At 34.1% G+C, this 13,791-nt stretch overlaps 1 protein-coding gene across 8 annotated transcripts in view; it reads right to left on the bottom strand.

Annotated features, from left to right (window-relative positions):
• The window catches only part of ATF7IP (activating transcription factor 7 interacting protein), an 84,779-nt gene that overhangs the window by 44,963 nt on the left and 26,025 nt on the right, over nt 1-13,791 (bottom strand). The window contains exon 1 of one of the 8 annotated variants that reach the window (XM_058655990.1): nt 5,095-6,637. The exons of 5 other annotated variants lie outside the window; for them this stretch is intronic. The gene's annotated coding sequence lies outside the window, so the exon portion shown is untranslated. Of the gene's footprint in view, nt 1-2,684; nt 3,046-3,901; nt 3,927-5,094; nt 6,638-13,791 lie in introns of those variants that run through there. 2 more of the 8 variants (XM_058655989.1, XM_058655988.1) reach the window with 2 other exon arrangements.

Below are 13,791 nucleotides of genomic sequence, written 5' to 3' on the forward strand. Positions count from 1 at the left end.
CTTTGGATCGGCGCAGTACCAGCCATTGCGCTCACTTGGGGAGTGAATCATCGGACGGAGGATCTTCCGCTCTGTCTCTCCTCCTCTCTGTATATCTGACTTTGTAATAAAAACAAATCTTTTTTTAAAAAGTGAGTTGACCGCACATTTTTAAAAAATCCATTAATGCTAACTATTAGCCAAGCCATAAAGTATTCTGGTTTTATTTTATGTCCACCAGGGAGTCCAAATGATGAGAAATGCCCAAACTGAATAAATGTCTGGGACCAATTTAAAATGGCTGAATTGTGTAAATTACCCTCCCTTCAAAATAGATTCCAAAGTCCCACCACCACAGAAGTAGATTTACTTGGATAGGACCTTTATAAAGGTCACCAAGTTAGGATAAGGTTATTAGACACGAATCCATTATGACTAGTATCTTTTTAAAGGGGAAAAGTTGGTTGAGCATTTGGCACAGCTGTTGAGGCACTGAGATGCAATACCTGGGCTCAACGCCTGCCTGCAGCTCTTGACGCCCTACTTTCGACAAATACAGACACTGAGAGGCAATTATAACGGTTCAAGTAACTGAGTTGTTACCAGACTTGTGCAAAACCTACACTGGGTTCTCAGCTCCAGGTCTTACCCTTACCTAGGCCCTGTTGTGGCCTACGCATTTAGGGAGTGAATCGGTGGGCAGAAGTTCTGTGTCTTTGCCTATCAAATAAATAGAAAACGCAGAATTCACACATCAGCAGACATAGACACAGGGAAAAATGCCAAGGAGAGCCTGGAGTTACGTTGCCACAAACCAAGGGACTGTTAGGAGGTAAGAGAGATGTATATAACACATTACTCCTGAGCACCTTCAGAGGCGAGCACAATCCTGATCTCATTTTGATTTCAAACTTCTAGTCTAGAAAATTGTGTTGTTTAAGGAACAAAACAGGTTGTTTGAGGGAAAAAACTCAAGAAATTTAATTCACAACATATAATATAAGTAATGGAACGGTACGGTAAAATACACAATCATCTCAACAGATACATTCACTCGACAAAATTCAATCGTAATTCATAATTAAGACTCAAAGTATGAATAGAAACTATTCACATCCAATAAGTTATCAAAGAAAACCACAACTATCACACATAATGATGACATGTTCTTTATCATCATGTTTATGTTAACATAGGACCAGTGTAAGCAAAAACCAGAAGGATGAAGAGAAAGAGAATGTCACCAGTCAGTATAGAATAAAAGTCTTGGGGCCCGGCAGCATGGCCTAGTGCCTGAAGTCCTCACCTTGAACACACAGGGATCCCATATGGGCGCCAGTTCTAATCCCGGCAGCTCCACTTCCCATCTAGCTCCCTGCTTGTGGCCTGGGAAGGCAGTCGAGGATGGCCCAAAGATTTGGGACCCTGCACCCATGTGGAAGACCTGGAGGAAGAGGTTCCTGGCTCCTGGTTCTGGATCGGCGCGCACCGGCCATTGCGGCTCACTTGGGGAGTGAATCATCGGATGGAAGATCTTCCTCTCTCTCTCCTCCCCTCTATATATCTGACTTTGTAATAAAAATAAATAAATCTTAAAAAAAAAAGGTTAAAAGTCTTCCATAGACTAAGATATATAGGAGGCAAGAACACCGCATTCACATTGGATACAAACTTAATCACTACTGCTAACCAGCAGGAATGACTGTACAACAGCACTTACCACAGCCTGAGAAAAGCGGGGAAAAACTATCTCTGATAACCTGGAACTGACACTTCAAGACAGTCCTCAAAGTCAGTAAAATTGATCTGATGCTTACAGCTAAGCCACGGTATTATCACGTTGACACAAAACCACTCAGAAAACGTTCAAGAGAGACAAAAATCTCTCTGAAATCAACAAAATACCAAATGCCTCTCTCTTGCTAAACAGTGATGGTCACGCCTTCATCGACTATAGTTTTATACTGTAGTGGCTGTTCTTACTATTCAGGTGAGATTTCCTGAGATATCCCACAAGTAAGGAATTGCTCCCACTGGCTGACGTCTCCTAATATTGAGGCTCTACTTTCTTAGCATCTTCCCCAAACAGCCCAAACCAGACTATGCCAAATGCTACACTAGAATTTGTTCCTAACATTCTCTTACACAAGACATGCCTTAGTGTCCCTACAGTATTCATTCCTACCAAACTGTAACAAAAAACAAGCCTAAGTTTGTTCAATTATAAATGATCATTGCCCTAAGGGCATAAAGTAAGCCCAGCCTTTTAATGAAGGTCAATGCGGTTTGAAAATCCACCTCTTAGTTATGGAACTTCTAGACTGCAATACTTTCAGCACTCATTCTCCCACTTTAAGCAAGTTACTTTCTATATGTTTCTTGGTTTTCCAAGCCTTTGTATGTAGATTATAGAACCGAATCAGACTACTTAGAAAAATTGCTTTAAACAGAAATCTCATTGCAAAATGGTCATACGTATGTATTTTAAGTCATTGTTGTCTAAAATTTCAACTTCAAGTTTCCACCACATCCATTCCAAAGTCATGCAAACTACAGCAAGAAGATACAATGCAATTTCTGTGGTCACTTGGCTGACTCCAAACATATAAAACATATTTGTAATATAAGAAATGTTTAATAATATAAAATATATATTAATTATGACATATTTTCAAATACTCAACTGCATTCTTGTAGACATTTACCTCCTTCACAGATGTTTTGAGCACAGCTGGCAGGAGTCACAAGCTGCCTTGAAAGTAAGTACTATTTTGTAAAAAAAAGTCATAACCCTTAGTCATCCAAATAAGAAAATGAATTCCTTAGGAGGCATATGGACTTAAATTCCAACTTCCCAGATATTTACTGTGTGACACTGAGCAATACATTTAAATCTTTAGTTTCAGCTTAGGATTTTCCTTAAAAAGGGAGTATCGTTACCTGCCAGAGATTATGGTAAAGATTAAATCAAATTCTGTATATTACATGCTTAGAAAATAGCAGGTCCTCAATAGATTTTATTAACATAGTCATCTACATATATTCAAGATAACATTCTCTGACATACATTAAGAAACAAATTTCTTTTTACTACTTCAATATTTTGTAAATGAACTGGAAAATTCAACATGCAAGCTTCATGTTTAATACTAAATTGCCACCACCAAATAACATTAAAAGCAAATACAACCCAAGGCATGCTGATTTTTATTAACACAACTACCATTCAACCCAGCAATGATTAAAGTATTGTAAAGAATCACAGAACAACTACCATCCATGGCCACAAGGGAGCACACTACAGCCATTTACCAGCTGTTTATAGCTTCCAAGCATAATGAAAAACAGACAAAGCAATAAGGAAGTAGCAGGACCAACCAGTTCAAACTAGTTCAGCCATATCTGTACAAACCAATCAGTGGTCTGCTTTTAGAAACCTATTTTGCATAAGCAAAACATACTTAAGAAAGATACACATTAGGGAAGGGTATATTACCTGCAAACAAGTCTCCATGATTGCATTACCAGAAGCCATTTCCACAGATGATTTTATAAATACTGATATACGGAACTGAAATGTCATTCATAAAAACCATTCCACAAAATAAATGTTACTTTTTTTTAGATGCCAACACTAGAGAACCATGATGCTTTCGCAAGATTGTTACTCATTTTCACAGGAAAAGGCATTTGTGTTTTACAACAGAATATGTCCGTCATATCTAGAAGTAAATGTAAACATGAACTAGTTTCTCCCGAAAGTATTTTTCTTCCCATATGGAAGAACATGGGGGAAAAAAAGTTATTTTTAAGTCCTTACTCTAAATATTCAGATTCAACATCTCTGGGGAAATACTATCACTAATAAAAGGCTTTATTCCACACAAATCTATATTTAAATAACTAGACAAGGGTGCATTACCTGCAAACAAGTCTCTATGGCTTGTAAAATTTGTCAAGTTTTTGGTAAATTATCTTTAGGGAAAGCCCAATGAGCCGCTTCTTCTTTGAGTGAAAAGATAATTTTCTTCTATGCTTCATCCCCTCCACCCACTCCTCCTCTCACTCTTCTTTCTAGCAAAGACATCATAGCTATGAAACAACAAAGGGAAGCTGTTATGTCTTGGCTTACACTCTGCCTGCTCAAAAAGCTCAAGAATTTAAGTGGCTGTTCAAAAGCTGCTCACAAACTCAGCCAATCAGCAGCTAGCATTCTGATTCCTGCCCAGCAACAGGACAGAGAAAAAAAGGTCAGAGAAACATAGTTAAGCAAAACCTGGATCTGCAATACTTCAGTGTGGTTCTTTGTCGGAAATAAGTAATCTAGAACATACCTTGCACAGACTCCTAAATCCAAGACAAACATAAACACACCACAAACACACAATCAAGAACTACATCTTTATGCTACTTTTAAGTTTTCCTGCTGCAAAATAAATGACCATAAATAATTTCAGAAATATCAATTTTCTACCTGGGGAATGAGATAAACACAGAAATACATAGGAAATACTTTTGTACACCATGGGTTAGAATCACAAAGTTCAAATATATGAAGTATCTACAAAAAAAAAAAAAAGAAAAAAATCAGCAACCTTATATTTAGAAAACATTTATAAGCAAAAATCTGACAGAAACATTTTTCATGCTCATCCACTTTTTTATTTCAAAAAAAATAGTATTTCGCATGTAAAACATTATTATGGACACCATTATAAAATATTATGCTGTCTAGTGCACTGAACTTAGTTTGCTTCATCTAATGAAATGAAAATGTAAGGCTCTTGACAATCCTTATAAAGTGGTTAGAAACACAACTGCAACATCTTTTTCTCCTTAATTTCCTTTCACAGCAGGTTACAAAAAGGACATTCAAGTTCGCCTTTTGAAGCAATGAACAGACGGTGTAGAGCACAAATATGTAAATTGAAGGGATATTTTTTAGATTGTTGTACAGTTCCTTAAATGTAATACTATAGAATAGAAAATCTATAACCAGAATTTAATTTTTCTCAAATTCACTAACCACTGTATTTTCTTAGTCAGCAACCTCTTAAAATAGATATCATTTTCAACCTTTTATTACAGATGAAACTTCTAATTTTTCAAACATACCCAAGAGGGAGCTTGCTGCAGCCATACTCTTAGTTTATATAATCTCTCCACAGGAAAAATAAATCAACAGCTGCTTCAATGTTTCAGCCCTGTAAGAGAACTGAAATTCACCGTCTGATTGGCTCAAAGCCTTGGTTGTCTAAAACCAATCAGACACCAGGAGCACAAACCTTGCCCAGCAACAAGGGAAGCAGATGAGGGCAAGTGCTCTACTAAGAATTTATGGGTGTGAAAATAAAAGTGAACAATGAAACTGAAACATATTAGTTATACAATCTCAGATGCTGTCTAAATAACGGGTCTTTGGTATGGCTTTTCTTTTTTTCCTTTTAAAATAAACTAAGGTCTGTACTGCTTTCCAAAAACAGTCTTAGAAGTACCTAGGTTGTTGGGTAAAATCCTTACAGACACAACTACTACATTAATAATGAATATATTATGAAGCGTAATTAAAAACAGAACTTAAGCTAAACCTCAGAAACATTAAGCAGATAAAGTGGATGTGCCATCTTTATCTTTGATATAGGCATTCCAATTATTTTCGTGCTATTACTTGACATTATTATATTTTTCTTAATGGCATGTTGAAAGTAATGTTATTCAACTTTATTTTCACTAACCACCTTAACTAAATGTCATCAACAGGCCTAATAAGGACCCACCCACTCCTAAGTAATTATGTTATGCTGATGACTCACAACCAGATTAAGAATACAATTCTCAGTTGAAAATTCCATGATTTTATTTTGCAGTATGAAATTTCACTTGAGACAAATGAACTGTATAGGATCAGAATTATACCTCGACAAACCTGATGTGAAAAAAGAACAGCCCAACTGCAGCTGAGTGCTTTGCTAGTCATTTCTTTTTAATCTAACCCTTTTCACTGGGTCACACCATCACACAAAACAACACCAGGAGAATGGAATGTTGTTTAGGGAGTTCATATTTCTAGGCCAATAGGCAGATCTATAAGTATACTTGTGATAAAAAGCAATAAACGTAAGATAATACTAGCATTGTTCTCTTACAGCCTCATCTTCAATAAGCCAATTGCTAACTGGGACATAATTTTATACTACGCTTATCTTATAAGATAGTAGTTAATGAGTGTGAAATATTCACAAAAGATAAATGTACAAAACAAGCAAATACAGCAGTACTGAGCCTGATACATACAAATATTCCAAGCAAAAAATCTATCAAATCTTCATATGGAAAATGCAATTAACTATCTTTACCAAGAAGGACTAAAGCTTTAAGTGAGACAGATTCTCTTCTTAACCACCACTTCAGTCAAACAAGGCTTTACAGATAACACTGATAAATTTGTTCTTTAAATGAGTTAACATCATGAACTTCCAGAAGTTACATATGAGTTGGTCACGTTTTATCAAAATTGATTTTATTCAAACAATACATTTTGCCACCATTTGCTGTCTTTGCCAGTGCTTTAAAAGTACCCTTGTGGACACAATTATTATAAATACGGACTCTAAAACCTCCATTTATATATTGCTTTACATATTGAAACACCTTGGCATTTCTCATCAAAAAAACTTGTATTAGATTAATAGGTGTAAGCTTTAATATCAAAAAATATCTTAAGTGTACTGATTTATTATTATTATGTACTTCTGAAGTCACCACAAAAAAAATAATAAAATCAGTATTGTTATAATATTAATGGAACACATACTGCTGGGCATATGGGCTTCACTAAATTTTGGCTCAAGAATCATGGGCTATATATATATATGTATATATAAGACTAACATTTAAAATAATCTTTAAATGAAAAACATATTTTAGAAAACAAATTAATTAATCCAGAACATTTTATAACCTACAAATATGCTGACATGCCTGCATATAAAAATTAGTAAAACGTACTTACTTATACATTTCTTAACAGTGTCAAAACACAGCACCATTAAAATCAATCAAATCTGACACAAGAATCAATTTTTGGCTCTATGAGACTTGATTAGTTTGGTTTTCTATTTCAAAAACAATACATGCTTTTAAAACAAATCTTCTTTTGCTTATTTCTACATAATGAAGTAAAACCCTCTTTTAAAATAATAAACATATCCCAAAGGGAGGACCCTGCAACCATCTTATCAATTCTTTTACAGAAACAGAAACTGAAATGTAATTTGCATAGTCACTGTGATTGGTTAATGAAAACACAGTTATGTAACCAATCAAAAAGCTAGAAAATGGGAACCATAAAAGGGAAAATTCTAAATCTGCCTGGCAACAGCCTAAAAATAAAACGAATATGCTAGTACGAATCCTGTAAATACAAATGATAGCAAAATTACCAGCTAAATAAGTTTATGCCAATGGAGGGGGTGGAGGGCTAGCATTCTGTCACCTAAAATAGTAACTTGACACCTTTTCCTATTAGGTGTCAATTAAAAGTATATGCTTAGCTAAATAAAGAGGCTTCTTCAAGTAATATGTCATCCTTGTCAGTTACTTTATTCATATATGTATGTGCACATAGACACAAAACACACACACATACATATTAATGTCTTTTATTTTTCAGGAAGCATTTGAGTCACAGTTGTAACATTCAAGTTTCTGGAAATCTCAAATTCTGAATAATACTAGAAAATTTATTTTTCTAGCACTGTTTCTTCTGAAATTATCTGAATATAATTTACTAGTAAAAAATCTCTAGCATAGATTAAAAATACAAAGCCTAAATAATTTATCACAGCAGACCTCTAAATAGGGTAAGGGTTATACTTTATTAAATTTCTAACACAAACTTCTGCCAACGTAATAGTATGTTTTACATTTAATGATTACTTTCCCAAAATCAAGATCATTAAAATCACTGAGGAAAAAATTATTTCGTTGCTCATGTCAAGTAAAAGCTGAACATATAAGCATATAATCTATACAACTGTGCTATTTCTGATTCTTCAATCTTGATTATAAATTGAGATAATATTAAAGCTGACAAGGCTTAAAATTTCTTTTTGTTCTGCAGAAGCCAAAACATGTTACGGCACTTTCAAACCTAATATGCACATTTCTCTGTACACTACAGATTTATCCTGAAGTACGATGAATTGCAGGCTAGTAAGGAAGAACCAAAATAAAACAAAAACAAAAAAAAAAGGAAAGAAAGAAAACAAAAACACAATTTAATTTCAAGAATTTAAATTATAGTGCTGAAAAGAAAGCCTGGCTAAAATGTCCAAGAATGTTAAATTGAGTTAAGTTCATTAAATTACATGCTCTATGAATTTCATATCAAAACGTTCATAAACATATTTTGATAAAATAGTAAATTAACTTAAAAAGTGCTTTGTTTGATCACTGTCTTGTTATCCAAATTGCAAAATGAACTCATATATTTGACTGTAGGAAAGTCTAAACACTTAAAATTGAAAATCATGTATAAAGGATTTATTTTAATCATACATAAAGCTTGGAAACAAATACTTTAGAGCATTTAGGAACACTCAACAGTTTTTAAGTAGCAAAAATTACACTAACGCAAGGCCAAATATTAAATGAACAACCAACTGATACTCTTTTCAATGTAAAATTTAACAGTGGAGAGACTTTGAAATTAATTATTTTAAAACATATTGTTATTTTAAACATCTATATACATAAGATTATTTTATTTGAAAGGCAGTGCTAAATCTTCTATCGACTGGCTCACTCCCCATATTGTTCAAATGGAGAGCCCAGAGCTTAACCAGGTCTCCCATGTGGGTGGCAGGAGCCCAGATACTTGGGCCATGCTCTAGGCCAGGCCATTAGCAGGGTGCAAAATCAGCAGTGGAGCAGCGAGACACATGGAATACGGGTGGCAGCTTAACCTACTGTACCACAACTAGATCTCTAATTAATTCTTCTTAATGTTAAATTCATATGCAAGTGATTGCCAGAATCGTGTTTACACTGTTAAAATATCCTCAATGTTATATGTATATATATCTTACTTGCTTATCTGGATATAATATTATCCTCATTACAAAGGAAAGAAAATATGAACTAACCTAACCTATAAGCTACAATTGATGTGACAGCATTTTATAATATTTTCTGTAAAATTTTGTTCATAAGACACTGCATAGAAAAAAATTCTTTGACAAAACTGCATCTCAAATACAGGTTTAAATATGCCTCAGTATTTCATATTTTTAAATAGTATTTCAAAGTTACAACTTTTTCCAAAATGTTTACTTAAACTGCCTAGTTTTATTTTGAGAAAACCAAGCAAGCACGATACCGCAGAACATGATTCAAGCTAGTAACACAACACATAACAGCCTGAAGCTGATGGAATAATTAAGGGACATTAGAACAAATAGTGTACCAGTTAAAATGCTCCATGGAAGTTAAAAGTTCTAAGAACTTCTCCACAGAGTTCTAAGAAAATCTATTCTTTTTTTTCCCTTCTACAAATCCCGACTAAAGACTCCCAGGAGTCTAAAATGACAGCTAAGAGCCAGATGTCCCATGGCCTGGGCTTTGTGTAAGTTTAATAAGCAGCAAAATTGAACTAAACACTGAACATTAGTGCATTTCCACATTCTGGAGGAAATCTCAAATTCTTCTTTGTTCCAACGATTTTTTTTTCTTCCACGATAAAGTAATACTGCTGCTTATACCTTCTTGCAGATCAAGTTAAAATTAGTTCTACCACAGCTTTCAGGCAATTTTATTTATAAATCCATATCTCTTAGTTAAGAGCATTCATTGAAACAGGTAACCATTTGAACAGCAAGATATCTGCTGGGCACACAATAAATAATGGACCAACATCTCCCCAGGGAGCAAGAATAAAAAATTACATTCCCATTCTACAATTTTCCTAGGATAATGCATAAGAATGCAATCTACTTCTTTCCAGAACATATTTCTAAGAAAAGCTTAGTTTCATAATAAGCTGGGCAATCAGAAGCTATTATCAAAAAACTGTGATATATTTTAAAAAACAGAATTCCTATATCCAAAACCAAGAACTAACAGTTCGATAGCTTTATCTCTTAGAACCTTCAAAAATGGAAAGTGTGAAGATTTGCCCCAAAATACATATTCTGAATCTCTTTTAACCTTCCTCTTCTAAGTCATCCTAACAAATACACAAATGATCTCTCAGCTTATAAATACTTATATTGATAACCTTAAATACAGAGGGCTCATGTTCTGTTCTCATACGATTTCAAAGTTGTGTGTTACTGAAGCTAGCTTTACTTTTTAGCATAGAATCCAATTAAATTTTGTGTAAACCAATGAAATATGAGTATAAAACAGAGCTGCTACATAGGCCTCAGTAAGAGACAGGCATATAGGGGAAATCTTAAGTAGGAGATCTTAGACAAATCATTTAGTATTTGGTCTAAAGTTTTTCACCTGAAAGACAGAGAAATTAAATCAGAAGGCATTACAGCCCCTTGAAGTTTGGACTGTAACATTTTAATAAATTGCACCACAAAATACACTACTCTTTCAGCAATGCAGTCAACATTCACCAAACATCTACACAGATCATTATTATAGAGCAATTTTTAATGACTCTAGAGAAATGTGATTGAAAGTATGAAAACAGAGTCTACTACTGACAAAGTATTACTGTATGTAGATTCTGATATATGGAGAGTTTTCTACATGTATTCATGAAAATCAGAAGTTGTCCAACCTCAACACATCTCCAGTAAAGAATGCTCAATTACCAACTCTTCTGATAACCAATAATCCTAATTTTTATGAACAGATTCTGAAAGCTAAATCTGAATTTTTAAAATCACTCAATTTTCAATGGGAAAGGAGAGCACACCTTTCTTTCTATGGAGTATACAAGCCTTTCCAATCTCAATTTCAAATGCATTTCTACTCATAAACCTATTTATAATTCAGTTATAGCCAGAAGACTTCACATGTAGTTGCTAAGCAACAGCAGCATGCTGAGGTTCAGGGATATTAGAAATCTGGCTCTCTGCCACGTGAAAATATTTAATGGAGCCTAGAGCCTCCAGAATTTAACAGTAGAGTATGAAGAAGAAGAGATGGAAACAAAGATTGATCTCAAGGAAATTAATGCTGTGATAAGTACAATAAACCTCCTATTACATTTAAGCTTTTCAAGGGTTCACAAATTCAGATCCAAGACTTTAATTTGATGGTTCCAAATACTCACTTTACTTCTCTGTTCAATTTTTAAAAAGCTTGTCCATGCTGAGATAAAGACTCTAAGGCTATTGTACTGATGACCAAAAAAGAAAACAAACGAAAATAAAGGATCAGCTGTTAATAGCACAACATTCAGTTCAGCAAATACAAGTGAACTATGCAAGAACAGCCCTTAGAACTAAAGTCTCCAAGACCAAAAAACAACAAATTACACATTTTCCCTTCAAAGTCCTGCATCTACATATCCCTGATTAACAACTAAAAGATAACACATCTTTGACTTCTGAGACAAGACTGTTTTTGTTTTCAATGTCTATAATTTTTATCTTAAAATTTATTAACTCAAAGAGTTACAAAAAATCATTTCAATGGAAATTGAACTCACTGAATATTTTTCAACACCCATTCACTGATGCAAACACAAGTGAATCACTGTTAAAACTAAAAAACAAGCACATAAAGATCTCTCCTTAAGCTGATAAAGACCATTTCCAACCAATAGGAAACTTTGTTTCCAATGGTAAAATACCATAGGTATTTGCATTAAAGGAAAAATTAAGGTGTGACACTATATCAATGCTGTTGTTAGAATTCTGAATAAATCAGTTAAAATTTAAAAATTGGGGTTGTAAGAGATAATAAAGAAAACATTAAATCCAGGACAAATGCTTTAGAAGAAAATGTATAATTCATAAAACAAACACAACATGTCCAATTGACCAACAAGCAAAGAAAGGAAACAAAAAAGGAGAAAACACATTTTTGTGTGGTTTTATTTGTTTATAAAAGTAAGCAACCTCATACACTGCTAGAAGAGTTAACCATCTCAATTCAAAAGAAAAATAGAAACTATGGAGTGTTTCACATGACAAAGGCACTATGAAGCATCTATCCAGACACAATCACTTGCTTCAAAAGGGGATGTATCTTTGCATACTCGCGCACTGCAATAGCAATAAATAAATCTATCACTAAGAAAATGATCTACATTAACATCTTGAAGGAATTTAATAACTTCTTTCACACACCAAAAGAGCTCTAAGAAATATTACCAATTGTACAAAGACAGCAGTCGCAGGACTCAGTGATCAACAATACAAATCCTGGGGCCAGACAGACTTAATGAACATTGGTGTCACCACTGCCTAAGTTAAGTCCTTGCCACAGGAGCTCATCCATAACACTGAGACTGATAATGTCCGTCCACTGAGAAATACCATGGGAATTAAATAACATAAAAAAATGGAAAATATTTGCATACATTAACAATCAATAAAGGTTTCCTATCTTTATGCCATTACATTTTAAATCCTAAACATGTATTCATATATGTAGGCATGCAAATGATACTTTAGACTCTGAAAGAATAAATGCCAAACTAGTTAAAGCAATCCGCTTTGGGAGGAACCAGGTTAAATCTTCACATGAAAGCATTCAGGTAATTTGTATTCAAACAATTCAGTTTCCTGGATTTCCTCTCTCCCATGCTAATGCTGTCCAAGCAGCAGTTGCATTTCTGCATGTGGGCAGTATTGTTACTCACAGGCACTACACTCCCAGACTAGACAAGCTTCCCTCCAAATCACGTGCAACAAGTACCATTTTCTGACATCTCACAATCACTGAAGTCATCAGCATCTCCACAGTTACAACAGGAAATCTCAAATGCAGAAAGAGGGCCAGGGGATGACAACCAAGAAGGCAAAAGATAGGCGCCAAGCCTAAGAACTTTTGTTCTAGCTGATTAGTAGCAGAATAAATCAGACATTTTAAAATCCTCAACGTGCCTAAGATGCTAGTTCACTGACAACCAAAAGCAGGTACAAAATAAAATCAACTTGAAATCTTAAAAATTGAAAATCTGAGCTTTCTTGAGCAGTTAAGTGATCCAATTGAACTAAAACCATCTGTTCATTCTTTTATAATGGTATACAAAGGAAAAACATTAAAAATAAGACACATGGAAGAAACACTCAAAAGCAGCAACTTCCATTTAAGAGTCTAAAAAAAAAAGAACCAAAGAAAAGAAAAGTAAGAAAAAAAAAACTCTTCAGAGATCAAAAACAAGTTGCCCAACAAAACAGTCTACACGTTTCCCAATTAAAAAAAAAAAAAGGCTTACTGAATACCAAAGTAGACTAAATTAATACAAGCAAAATAAATATTGGATATCTAGACATGCTTCAGAAAACCACTGAGTAAATATTAAAAGGAAATCTTAAAAATCATTTGTCCACAATGGAATAAGAATGCAAGTGACATCAGGCTTGTCATCAGCAATATTGAAAGCTAAAAGAAAACCAGACCCTCAATACTGAAAGAAAACTTTATTATCCTGAAATTCTATTAAAAATCAAACTAACAGCAAGAATGAGGAAGCATACTATTTTTAAGCAAAGTCTGAGAAAAAAAGATTCTAGCTAAAAGAATTACATAATGATCTGCAAGTATTACAGATAAAATCAAAGACCCTAAAAAGGAACTTAGATAAGTGAATGAGCAATGTTCAAATAATAATAACTATAATAA

The sequence above is a fragment of the Ochotona princeps genome, chromosome 27 (genome assembly GCF_030435755.1).
Source record: "Ochotona princeps isolate mOchPri1 chromosome 27, mOchPri1.hap1, whole genome shotgun sequence".
In the NCBI taxonomy this organism is placed as follows: Eukaryota; Metazoa; Chordata; class Mammalia; order Lagomorpha; family Ochotonidae; genus Ochotona; species Ochotona princeps.